Consider the following 13,882-nt stretch of genomic DNA (forward strand, 5'->3'; position numbering starts at 1 on the left):
TGTCCAGAGCAGGCAAACCTGTGGACAGAAAGTAGGTTAGGGGGCTGGGGCTGGGGCTCAGTGGTGGAGCACTTGCCTAGCATGTGTGAGGCGCTGGGTTCCATCCTAAGGACCACATAAAAAATAAAGTTACTGTGTCCATCTACAACTAAAAATATTTTTAAAAATTGGTACCCTTTAAAGGCAGGAATTATACAGTACATGAATTACATCTCAATAAAGCCAATAAATATATATATATATATATATGTATGTACACATATATATGCATACATACATACAGCAGTAGGGGGGCCCCAACAGCATAGAGGCTCACAAATTAGGCTGTCCAGTTCCTACAAGTCACTTCAATTCCCTGAGCCTCGGTTTCCTCATCTGTAAAATGGGGATATCATCATCTGCCTGGCAAGGCCACTGGGAAGAGTAAATGTAATCAAATGATAAAGTGCCTAGCAGGTACATCGCCATGTCGTCCCTCTCCTCCCAGCCCTCCCCCTCTATCCAAATCCTCTCTATGCTTCCAGGCCAGCTCTCACCCCACCTCTTTCAGAAGCCCTTCAGGGCCACCCATGTTGCTTCCTAGCCCCAGGCCCCAGACCCCTCACCCACTGACGGCACTGTCCCTCTCACTCGGCAATTCTTGACTTTCCCCCCAAAGATGCCAGACTCTCCCAGGCCTCTGGGCCTTTGCAGATTATTCCAAAGCAAATATGCAAAATTCAGTGATATTCTCATTGCTAGCAATGAAATACCAATTTTAAAGGTCCTACTTCTAACACCATAATAAATAAGTATGTGGAAATCCCAGCTGAAGCTCTCACCCTCCTGCCCCAAGAACTTCTCCTCTGGCTCCAAGTCCCTGTTCAAGGTCAGCTCCTCTGGGAGCCTTCTCTGCCTCCTCAGCACGTCTGCTCCAGCCCCTGAGCCTCAATGCAAATAAGACCTCACCTTTGTACACCTCACCTTGCACAGCACTAAACTTGATCTTTTTAAAAAAAATATTTATTTTTTAGTTTTGGTGGACACAACATCTTTATTTTATTTTTTTATGTGGTGCTGAGGATCGAACCCAGTGCCCCCCACATGCCAGGTGAGCGCCTTACCGCTTGAGCCACATCCCCAGCCCCTAAACTTGATCTTGCGTCTGTTTTCCCCCTGGTCTGGGAGGACGCCAGTGCGCGGTGCCAGAAGCCCCGCAGGTTGGAGCAGAGCAGGGGTGCTAGTGACCTCGCTGACACAGTGTGAGAAGGCAAGAGGACAGCTGGCACAGCTGGGAAAGGGTGACAGTTCAAATGGCTGAGGATTCCCGGCCTCCCCCTCTGGACAACACGTTAAGAAGCCTCCTCGGGTCCAGGGCGCCTCAGCCCGCAGGTGTCCAGCGCCAGGCACCGGCTCTTATGTCGGGAAGTGGGGTGGGCAGAAAAGAGCACCACGTCCTTCCAGGGAAGGGCACGTCTCTAAAGGTCAGACTTCAGAAGAGGGATCAGGGCCCGGCTGGCAGCAGACCGGCACCACAGGTCCAGAGTTTGGGGCAGGCTGGGGATTCTAGAGAGGGACACTCTCAAACAATAAACCCGCTTGCGCTTGGTGTCAGGCGTACAAAGGGCCAGAAAGGAGTTTTTATTGTGCTTTTGGGTGGGAGCAGCGGGTGTCATCACACACACCAGAAGCAACACAAGGGAAGGCAGAAGCTTCCCTATAAAAATAAGGAGGCCGTCCATCACCAGTATCCCTGAAGACGGCCTCGAACATTCTGGCCAATGAGCAGAAGGTACAGACACTAGAGCAGACAAGATGATCATGATGCACCAATGAAGTGACCGCAGGACCGTATCAGAAGTGCAAAGCCGTCACTTGAAAAACTATTTGAATTAAAGAGAGCCCAGTAAAGCTGCCAATCAAAATAAACAGGAAAGACAATAATACTCGTATACGTTGGCAATAAAGTCTTAAAAGATCCAATTTCAGACAACAACATAAAGTACTGAGAGACGATCATCGTGGGAAATACAACCAACCAATATGAAGAAAAAGAGAAAAAGCCACAAAGATACTTTTAAAAATGCATTTGTACACCAGACACAGCACACCCCTGCAATCCCAGCAGCTCAGAGGCTGAGGCAGGAGGATTGCAAGTTCAAAGCCAGCCTCAGCAACTCAGCGAGGCTCTAAGCAACTTAAAAAGAAAGACCCTATCTCAAAATGTAAAGGAAACAATGTTAAAGGAAGCCTCACAAATAACTTGGGGAAGGTAAGGATTAATTAAACTATGTCAGAATAACCATTTAACAGTTTTTGGAGAACAAAAAAAAAAAAAAAAAGAGAGAGAGAGAGAAACTCAGTCTAACAATCAAAAGAAATCCTAGGTAGAGCTCAGTGGTAGAGCACTCGCCTAGTGTGTATGAGGCCCTGGGTTCGATTCTCAGCACCACATATAAATAAATTAATTAAATAAAGGTCCATTGACAACTAAAAGGTATTAAAGAAAAGAAAGAAAGAAAGAAAGAAAGACAGACTACATAGAGTTACACTGTGAAGTATTTTTAAAAATCCAACCAAAAATAATCAAAAGTGGTCTTGGGTTGTGGCTCAGTGGCAGAGCACTTGCCTAGCATGTGTGAGGCTCTGGGTTCAATCCTTAGTACCACATATCAATAAATAAAACAAAGGTCCAATGACAACTAAAAAATATATTTTTTAAATAATCAGAAGTACATATACTCAAATATGTGACAATGACTTTCCAAACTCAGGAGCCACAAAAAAACTGCAAAGAAACTAAGTAAGAAATAAACTGCATTAAAAAATAAATAAATAAAACCCTCGGACACCTAAAAACATAAGGTAAGCCAGGTGCAGTGGTGCATACCTAGAGTCCTAGCTACTCTGGAGGCCAAGGCAGGGGGATCTCTGGAGCCGAAGAGTTTGAGGCCAGCCATGACAACAGAGTGAGACCACTGCAAACAAAAAAGTGAGCAATAGATGGTGAAAAAGGATCTGTAAATAGGGTATATGAGTTCCTTTTATTGTTGAAAATGCTTGAAGTAATTGAATAAAGAAAACTGATCAAGATATAAAAAGGACATAAGATATTCACAAGGGAAAAACATAATTAGTAAACAAATATATAGCCCCTTGCTGTTGCTTCTGGTGTGTGTGATGACACCCGCTGCTCCCACCCAAACAGCTTCTTAGAATATTTATGCCAATTTACATACAATCTGCTCAACAAATAATAAGATCATTAGGGAGGAAAAAAAAAAGACCTCTGCTATTATAATCAGGAAAATGACATCCCTTTCTTTAATTTGCAATGATTTCAGTAATGAGACTAATTATATGTATAGTTAATTAATCATTTTTACTCTCCCAGTGGACAATCCTGCTGGTTATAGAGACAGGGTCTCACTGAGTTGCTTAGGGTCTCGCTAAGTTTCTGAGGCTGGCTTTAAACTTGCAATCTACTGCTTCAGCCTCCCAAGCCGCTAGCATAGTTCCAGGGACAGGAATGACCTGCTGGGTAAGCCACACAGCTTATGGGGAGAAAGGCGAAAGGCGTTTTGGCAAGTCACACCCCATCAACCTGTTTACTGCAAGCACCAAACAAGACTCCTCCCGCTGAGCCCTTATCCCTGCCTTTGATGTGTTCCCCTTAAATTGGGGAATGGGGTCCTGTTTTGGTTGGTTAGTTCCAGCTCCTATCAGGACTGGGAGGCCCGCCAGGCGCTGCTCTTTTTATATCTGATCTCTGGCTCTGTCTGTATTTCTTACTGATTATTTCAGACTTTTTATTTTCCCAGGTGGCTCACACCTCCTGGGCAGGAACTTGCCTTATTGGGGTACTGGTCACCTCGACAGGAACTTTCATTGGAAAAAAGCAATCTGGAAAAGTCAAGGAAAATTGAGGGCGGCCAGTTCCATATCAACAAGAGAAACAGAAAAAGAGCTCGTGAGAGAAAGCCAGGGACCCTGATTAGATGGGGATAAAAACTGCAGAATGACACCTGCTGGCCTCAGACATCACTGAAGAGTCACAAAGTGGGCCCCGTCTCCAGAGTGGGGAGAGAAAGAGTAGTAAGGACTCAAAGCCACTGTGACCTCGAAGGTCCCACTGGACTCAAACACAGCCAACAGCACCATTTACAAGGCGCCAGGCACTGCTTCTGTAGTAACTCATTTAATTCCCCCAACCTGCGAGTTAACCTCACGGAAGGAAATGAAGCCCCCGTTGACAGGCGAACTGTCCAAGGCCATTTTGCCAGGAGGACACCAAAGAAAAAATCCAAATGCAAAGATTCCAGACCAAAGGGTCAAGTCAGGTGACCAGCAGGGTAGCTTGCTCAGGGCTCCCCTAATTTAAGCGCTGAGAGTCCCACCTCCTGGGGAAGCCCTCCCCTGGCCTAGGCAAATAGGGATGTTGGGTCACCCTAAATTCAGACTGACGGATGACAGATTTCAACAGAAGAGAGAGGCGGCAACCTGGGGGCGCCCAGGACTTTCTCCTGGGGGCTTCTTACCTTCCTGCCCGCCCCTGCCTTCCACGATCTCCGGAGCGCAGGGAGGAAGGCCCCTGGCACCAGAACGGTGGGGTGTGACCTGGGGTGCTCGTCCACAGACCCCAGCAGGGGCAGGAGAGTGGGGAGGGGAACAAACGGGGGCTCTGCCACCAACACCGGCTGGCAGCTGGACTCCAGCATCTGTCCCCAGCACCTCCAGCTGCTGGTACCAGGCTGCAGCCCAGATCGGAGAGACCCCTGGAGAAGGCACAGGGCATCATTATCCCATAATTACCATCATTGCAAGAGGGCCACACGGCATGCCCCAACCGCTCATTAGAACAGTCCTCTGCGTTCCTGAAGAAGCCTCTTATTCAAAATGCAGGGGTCTTTTATGAATGGCTACCTCATTAATCCTAATGAATGCCTGATGAAAAGGATCGGGCAGAACCCAGCCAGAGCGAGCACCACTCGGGCAGCGAGCACCACTGGGGCCGAGCTCGCGCCTGACTCAGACAAACAAACTCTGACCCCTGCCAGTCCCCCTGGGAGGTAGCCTGGTGGCAGGACCCAACACAGGGGCAGAGAGGGTCATGGGGCCCCAGCCAACAAGACACGGGGCTCAGATGGGCTTGTGGCATGGTCAAGAAAAGAAAGCTGTCAGGGTTACAGGAAGAAACTGGCCAGCGCGGCCACATCCATAAGAAATCTTTCCGCATGTAATCTTAGGATTAGGAGGGGACTAGAGAGCACTTAGCCCAAGTTCCCAAACTCCCAGTAAAAACCCTATGGAGCCAGGCACAGTGGTGCACACCTGTAATCCCAGAGGCTTGGGAGGTTGAGGCAGGAGGATCGTGAGTTCAAAGCCAGCCTCAGGAACTTAGCAAGGCCCTAGGCAACTCAGAGAGACCCTGTCTCCAAATAAAATATAAAAAAGGGATGGGCATGTGGCTCCACGGTATGGTGCCCTGGTTCAATCTCCAGTACCAAAAAAACAACAACAAAAAAATTCCTCTAGAGAGGCTGGTTCTTGCCTTCTCCCCCAGAGATTCAGCGGGTGCGTTGGGGACGTGCCAAGGAATTTGTTAACATGTATCCCCAGATGATTCTCATCAATGGGCAAACCTGAGAAATACCAAATGATGAAGCCTGCAATCTGAGACCTGAGATTCCCCGTCTCCACTGGAGGGCAAAGAGCCCCCCTCCAACACTGCAGACAGGGCGCCACGGCCCTCCACAGAATGGCTCGAGCTGTCAGAGACTCTTCATAAACTACGTTGATAACGGCCCCGGTCTGCGTCAAGTTGCTGTGACTGTAATGAACTCTCTAATACTGGTCCTTGGTATAAAGCAAAGAGGTTCATCAGCCTGCAAGCAGAGACTGAGGGCTCTGGTGCCGGGGAGGCCCTCACGGTGGAGGCATGAGGACAGCAGGAGTGCGCCTGGGGCTGGTAAGGCGGCAAGGCCGGAAGCCAGGGCACGGGGAGAGGAACCACCCTCCTGCTGGAACTAGTCCAGGGCCCCACGAGAACGCAACCCCTTCCCGGGCTCGCCACCAGTGACCCAACGACCTCCCACTGACCCAGCTCTTAAGGGTCCCACCACCTCCCACTGCCACCCTGGGGCTCAAGCCTTCGACACTCGAACCTTTGGGGGAGACACTTCAACCATATTCAAACCAGAGCAGCCACCCCGCCACCATCACCATCTTGCCACCCTCCCCACCCCACACGGTGTATCTGCACCCCCCCCAACGGCAATCCTTTACGCCCATGAGCATGGAGGACATTGTCAACTTTTATCTTTGTTTTTTTGTTTTTTTTTTGTATCAGGAATTGATCCCAGGAGTGCTTAGCCACTGATCCCCATCTTCAGCCCTTTTTACTTTTTATTTTGAGACAGGATCTCACCAAGTTGCTGAGGCTGGCCTCAAACTTTCGATCCTCCTCCCTAAGCTTCCCCATTTGCCGGGATTACAGGCTTGAGCCACCACGCCCAGCCAAACTTTCTTTTCATCTGTGATAAAATACACATAACAAAGATTTAGAATCCTATCAGGCTTTCCAGGGTGGGGGACAGAGGGATGAATAGGCAGAGCAGAGTTTGGGGGGCAGTGAAAATACTCTATGATACTAACATGGTGGACACGTGTCATTACACATTCTCCCAAACCTACCTTAATGTACAACAGCACAGTGACCCTGGACGTAAACCACGGCCTCTGGGTGGCAAGGATGTGTCCAGGCAGGCTCATCACGGCCAGTGTTAATGGCAGGGAAGCTGTGATGTGGAGGTGGGGGTATGGGAACTCGGCACCTTCAGTTTTGCTAGGAATCTGAAACTGCTCTAAAAAAATTGACATCTCCATCTCTTTAAAAAATTACTTCCTTACCATTTTTAAGCATCCTTGTAATATCAATCTCCAAAACTTTTGCATCTGGCAAAAATGAACCTCTACCCTTATTAAACAACCCGTCTCCCCAGCCCCAGCTGCTGGCGCCCACACAACACATAAACTTCTATAGGCAAAAACATTCCAGAGCAGGGCACGGGGATGCATACCTGTCATCCCAGTGGCTCAGGAGGCTGAGGCAGGAGGATCGCAGGTTCAAAGCCAGCCTCAGCCACTTATCCAGGCCCTAAGCAACTCAGCGAGACCCTGTCTCTAAATAAAATATAAAAGGACTGGGGAGGGGGCTCAGGGGTTAAGCACCCCTGGGTTCAATCCCTGGTACAAAAAAATAATAATAATAATCCCAGAACCTTCAATCAGATCCTTCCAGATGCTCCACTTGAGAAGCAAGACCTGCCCAGCTCAGCCAGCAGAGGTCCCTCCTGTGCTCACCTCCGCTCAACATTGACCGCTGCCCCTGCCCACGGATGGCAGCTGGGGGCCAGGGGGCCAGAAACCACACTGCTTCAGACCTATTATTTCCTTGACTCCCTGAAATCACTCTATGAGATCACCACCAGGCTCGTCCCTATCTAACAGACAATGAAACTGAGTTACAGAAAAATGACACAAGTTGCTCAACATGACTTATCCAAGGTCACCCAATGAAATAATAAAGAACGTTTCCAAGGGGCTTCCTGTCTGCAAGTCCCAGCACTCAGCTCATCGACTCCTTATCACCCCAGGAGATGGATCGTCACCATTCCTGTTTTCTCTAGTGACACAGACACAGAGCGGCTGGCCTTGGCTAGTGTGAGGCAGAGCTGGGCCTCAGGGTGTGCCCCTAACCACCGTCTACCCGGCTTCCTGGGGTATGTAACTCTCCGGGGATGGTTTGCTGCTGGCAAAAGAACAAGGGCTCGTGCGTTTCCAACCAGCAGAGGGAGCAGACCGGTCCTCATGCTTCAGGGTGGGGTCCTATGAGCGCTGGCACCCCGCGGTCACCCCGGAGCTGAGCCAAGGACAGACTGAGACTTGAAAGAGCTGGTGAGGACTGTTGGGGTCCTGGCTTTGTCACCGATGGCCCTCGGCCCACAGCTCCATCACAGGCCGGGCTGTAGCCCACTGTTTCAAGATCCCAGTGGCTGCCATTGTGACACGGCCAGGCACTGGAAGGACTGCGGCAGCTGGACCTGATGCCACAGTGTCCCTCCCACAGCAGGGGACTCAGTTAGCAGGGTCTGGATCTTGGGAATCACGGGTTTTCAAAACTCCCCCAGGTGACTCTGACCTGCAGCCGGGGTGAACGCCACCCTCCGTCAGCACCTCCGGAACCGTGACGAGGGTTTCCTGCTAAGGTGCAGATTCAGGCGCCGTACAGGGAGTGAACCCAGGGAGGGGCGCTTAACCGCGGAGCCCCGTCCCCAGCCCTTTTATATACTTGATTTAGAGACAGGATCTCACCCATTGGCTTAGGGCCTTGCTAAATTACTGAGGCTGGCTTTGAACTTGGGATCCTCCTGCCTCAGCCTCCCAAGCCACTAGGATGACAGGCACCATCGCACCGGGCTGAAACCCAGTTCTTTTCTCTTGCCCAATGCAGGAACCTTCATGGGGGACACCTCATATCCAAACCCTAACACCTTCAATGTGTGCCCCTTCAATGGCATACCACTTCCCCAGAACACGAGTGCCATCCTCACACAGGTGACAAAATCAAAACACTGAGTCAAGTGAGAGAAGCAGGTCACAAAAGGTCCAATACCGGCTGATTCCATTTCTGTGAAACGTCCAGGAGAGGAGAGGAGACAGGAAGGGTGGCCAGGGCCCAGGGGGATGGGGAACGATGGCCAATGGGCAAAGGGTTTTCTTGGGGGGGGACAGAAACGGATCAGAAGGAGACAGTGGTGAGGCTCAGCAATCTTGTGAATATTCTAAAACAGACTTTAAAATGGGAGTTTTATGTTACAGGAGCAGGACTAAAACAAAAACGAGGACAAGACGATCCCAGGACAAGGCTGTTGTGAGCATGAAATGAAACGTCTGCACAGTGCTTGGCAAGGTGTCCGCAGACAGCCCACAGGAAACACCGCTGCAAGGCGCGAAGATCCCGCCTCGGCTTGGGAATTCACGGCACAGGTGCCTTGGGCCCGTCCTGCCCTGGGGACGAGGCCACCTGGCAGGGCACTTAGTCTCGACATCTCAGGACAAGGGGACAACCACAGGTGTGAGCATGGGATCCGGAACTTTCCAAAAATATCCTGTCCTTCCTGGCAAGCCAGATGACAATTTGAAGACAAAACCACCCAACATTTAATTTAAAACAAAAGTTAATTCCATGCCCAGTGCAAAATCAAACGACGCACCAATTTGACATTAGATTATCTTAATTTAATCAACGACTCACGGCAAACACAAAAGGGAATCAGAACAGCAGCCACCCTCATGCCAACAGCGTGGCCACCAACAGCTCTGAAGGGACCTCAGCTGGCCCAAGTAGAGGCCATGTAGTCAACCCAGACCTTGGAGTGGCCCTGAGGTCATCTTCAAGAATAAAAGCAGGTAGCACTGTCATTTTATGTAGTCCTGGCAACCACTTCTAAGGAAGAGAGTTATAATCAATCCCCTTTTGCAGATAAGGAAATTAAGGCTCAGAGAGGTTAAGAGTTTGCTCAAAGTCACACAGCAAGTAAAAAGGTGGAGCTTGCTTTCCTCTTGAGGAATCCAGATTCTAATCTGCTGCTACCCTTCATTCATCAGGTCACTGTCAGGGCCTCACACTCCCTATCTGTGAAATGCCTGGTGAGGAACTGAACCTCTAGTGGCATTTTCGCTGGCTCTGTGAGGGCCCTGTCCTGTTGTCGCTTATGTGAGGGTTTTTGTTTTGTTTTTTCCTCCACCGAATGAACGTGACAGTTATGAATGCATTTGTCTTGCTTTTCCTGGCAGGACAGAGAACTCCTGAGGGCAGAAATCGGGTCCCACTGAGATGGATTGCATATTTAAGAGAGCATGAAACTCAAGTTCAAATTCCAGCACAAGATTTGCCGGCTGTGAGAGTCTAGGCAACCCCTGCCGATCGCAGAGCTCAAGCTCCCCTTCTCTGAATGATGCCAAAATCCCACCTCTCCAGGGCTGCTGGGGAAATCAGGTAGAATCATTTGCCTGACGAATATAGGCACTGTCCAAGGAAGGACGGTGAGCAAGTCAGAGCCCGGCCCGCCAGGAGCGCATGCTCAGAAGCGAAGAAGAGCAGTGAACAGGGACGGGTACCCGGGAGAAGGCTGTGCGGTGACCACTGCCCCCGGGAAACCAAATGGTATCACGAGACAGCAGGTCACAGGGGTGGAGATGGGAAAAACCTTACCAGGGTGGCCAGGGAGGGCTTTTGGAGAGGGTGCGACATTTAGCTCGGGGCATGGCAAGATTCGAGGAGAGGATGATTCAGACGAAGTAACAGCAAGCACCACAGCCTGATGGGACACCTGTCCGCGCCCTAGTTAGCTCCCTCCCTCCTCCCTCGCTCGCTTGCCCATCCTGTCCTCATCCTGGTGGCAGGGCGGTGCACAGACAGGCACAGCGGTGGCCCTCAGTGAATGAATGTTTGCCTGAAAGAACTTGACAAAACAAGGAACCTTGGGGATAAATCGGAACATGACAAAATGCGCATCTTAGCAAACGCAGTCATCCAAGACCAAGCAGCTGCCAATTAAAAGGATCTTAACTTCCCCCTCATCAGGAGGCTACTGATCCTGGGCTGCACCTGTCCCTGAGAAGCAATCGCAATCCCCTAACCTCTGCAGCAGATGACAGATTGCTCATCGTGTATGTGTGACCACACCCGCAGCTCAGGGTGTGCTAAGGCCCGATGCCAGAATGACTGGCTTTGCTAATCCACCCCCAGCATGCACTTCTGTCCCCCGCCACCTCATCAGAGCCATGTTTACATTTCTGTCAGTATTTCGGTTTTAATAAACTCCTTGGCCTTGTTAAACTTCCTCCCCAAGGCAAGAACCTTCACACTTGAGCCATGCAAGCTTTTAAGGCGACAGTTATCTACTTGGCGGTCTCCCTGTGGTGGTGCATCTTTATTCTGCCAACACACACCTTTTCAAGCTGCATAATTACCCATGCAATTTCAAACAGTGTTGTTGTGCTTCCCCCTCAAACACGCTGCTCCAAGTGCCAGAGACACATGGGGCGGGCCACTGGGGCAGGGGCTCTTCTGCAGAATCTCCGGCTCCAGCAGATGGTGCCATCTGACAGTCCCCTGCTATGTGCTTCACTGGTGTCCCCTGGGGGCCCCAGTTCATTGGAATCCACCTATCCACCCCAGATGGCCCAGAGGTCTCTATTCCGGTGAAACATGACCAGGTTTCAGACTGCAGGAGCAGACAGCCACCCAGCTGCCCCCGGCCACGGGCAGCCACTGTCCTGGGTCTCCACCCACAGCCCCACCCCACCAAGGCACCAGATCATTTGTTCCCTGGATTCCCCGAAGCTGCTTCACGTCTGTGTCATGTCCTGCAGTGACCTTCCTAAACCCGCCCCAATTCCGTCACTGTCCTCAGAAACCACCAGAGACTCTCACCACCACCCAGATCAGGGACAGCAGAAGCGGCTCACGCACTCATTTAACTTCCTGAACTCAGTGTGCGTGACTCCAGGCTTGAAGACACATATTTCCCTACAACATGGGTTTGCTAGTCACAAACCAGCCACGTCACCTGGCTCCCAGCCAGCAAAACAGTGGCCTCCGCTGCCCTTGAGGGCCTGGGTTTAACCCCCTCCCCACCGACACTTGGTAAATGTGGCCTGGGAGAAGTCGCTTAGACCTTCTGTGCCTTGGTTTCCTCATCTGTAAAATGGGAGGGACCATTTTACAGCTGGTGGATGATTAAATCGCAAGGCCGCTGTGGGGCTGTGGGGCGAGCAGCGGGGACGCCTGGCCCCCGGGGGTGGGGTGGGAGGGGTATTAAATAAATGTGAGCTCTCAGTGTTACTCAGAGGTCATTTTGACTCTGAGTTTTCAGTCCTCAGATCCTCTTTGTTTTGTTTTACTTTACTTTGCTTTTGGAACTGGAGATTGAACCCAGGGGCACTCGACCCCGGAGCCACGTTCCCAGCCCTTTTTATATTTTTTTTAATAGTTGTTGATAGACCTTTATTTAATTTATTTATATGGGGTGCTGAGAATCAAGCTCAGTGCCTCACACACATGCCAGGCAAGTGCTACCGCTGAGCCACAGCCACAGCCCCCCCCCCTTTTTTATATTTTATTTAGAGATAGGGTCTCACTGAGCTGCTTAGGGCCTCACTAAGTTGCTGAGTTCAAAGTTGGCTTTGAACTGGTGATCCTCTTGCCTCAGCCTCCAGAGCCACTGGGATTACAGGCATGTGCCACGTGCCACTGTGCCCAGCCAGACCCTCTTTAGATCCCAAACCTTGTGCACTGCACCAACCAGCAACATCAGAAACCAGCAACTGAGGGTCTGCCCTATGGTAGTCAGGGTGACACTGTATGCCCACCTCTACCCTCCTGTGTCACAGCCCTGCCCCTCCCCACAGGGAGCCTTCCACTCAAGGCCGCCCAGCCTCTGCCCACACAGACCCTTCACCTAGACTGCCCCCACTCCTGTCCCCTGCTGCCAGCCTACCCCCCAATTCTTCCTTTAAGGATTGACAGCAATGTCACCTTTTCCATGCAAACCCGTCAGTGTGGCTGCTTAACTGATGTCGTGTGTGCACACGGTTCAAGACAGCGAGGGCAGGACTCAGTCCTCCCCAGCTCACACTCCGTTCTGCAAGTGTCACATAACCGAAGCGCCTGTCCAACCATCCAGTGACCTGTCTCCAGGCTCCAAAGTCACTGCACCCTCTACGTCTCAACCTCCTCACTGTGAAGGGACTGTCACCATCCTTGGGAGACCGCTCAGGTCAGGCCGGTTCTCACACCTGGGGCAATTTCCGCAGACAGAAGAGTGAGGCAGGGAGAACTGAGGGTCGGGCCCATGGCACCAGGAATTCCTTCACCCAGTCAGTAAGGGTACCACAGGTCACCTGCACCAGCGGCCTGGCAGGAGACAGACACCCAAGGAACAGGCCAGCTGTGCTGGGGCTCAGCCACTCACCCCACTCCTACTTTGTGCTTTTGAGTTGGCTGGGATGGAACCCAGGTGCTCCACCGCCGAGCCACCCCCTCTCTCCATATCCCAGGGTCCATCTGCTCTTCCTCCCTCCCAGGAGCCACAGGCTGTCATCAAGCGGATCCCCTTCCCGCCATGGCTCCTCCTGTCCCTGAGGCTGCGGGGTCCAGACAGGCTCCCAATGAGTCCCCAGTGACCAGGGAACAAAGAGGCAAGACTCGACCCAGGCCTGGGGGCAGGGTTTGCCAGAAGCCCCATCCGGCCCTCTCCTCGCTCCTGAACAGTGCGCTCTGTACCCCCAACACGGGGACATGGCACTTGGCATCCACTTTTGCAGGCACCAGCTGCTCTGGTGTCCAGTCCAGAAGCAGTCAGAGCGCCCCAGGTGCCCAGGGGAGAGCTGGCACTCATCACACATCCCAGGCCAGGCCCTGCCCTCTGCCTCACTGGCTGCCACACGGGGCCAATCTCTGTCAGTGAAGCTGTCCGACTCCCTGAAAGCTCTACTGATTTTCCTTTCCAAGCTGGCTCTTTGCCTCTGAATAACGCCTACACACACACCGGGTGTCCCCTACGTCCCTTTCTCTGCATTGGCTCATCCTGCCAGGCTCACACCCCCTGGTCCCCCCAAGAGTTTACTGACTGCCTCTGCAGCCACGGACAGAACCCGCAGGCCACTCTCTGCAGACCCACTGGGCATCCACCGCACCAGCTCTCCCTGTCCCCCCGTGCCACACATGTAGCCAGAGCCCAGGCCAGCCTGAATGATGCCTTCCCTAGGGGCACTCACCACCCAGAGCCTGGTGCACACTGCACACCAGGGATGCGCGAGGAACGGTCACAGCAGC

At 51.6% G+C, this 13,882-nt stretch overlaps 1 protein-coding gene across 3 annotated transcripts in view; it reads right to left on the bottom strand.

Moving 5' to 3' along the window:
• The window catches only part of LRRC20 (leucine rich repeat containing 20), a gene marked incomplete at its 3' end in the record, with an annotated part of 67,754 nt that overhangs the window by 37,220 nt on the left and 16,652 nt on the right, over positions 1 to 13,882 (bottom strand). The gene's annotated exons all lie outside the window — the stretch shown is intronic.

Source organism: Spermophilus citellus (genome assembly GCF_964194105.1).
Source record: "Spermophilus citellus genome assembly, chromosome: 15".
Lineage (NCBI taxonomy): Eukaryota > Metazoa > Chordata > Mammalia > Rodentia > Sciuridae > Spermophilus > Spermophilus citellus.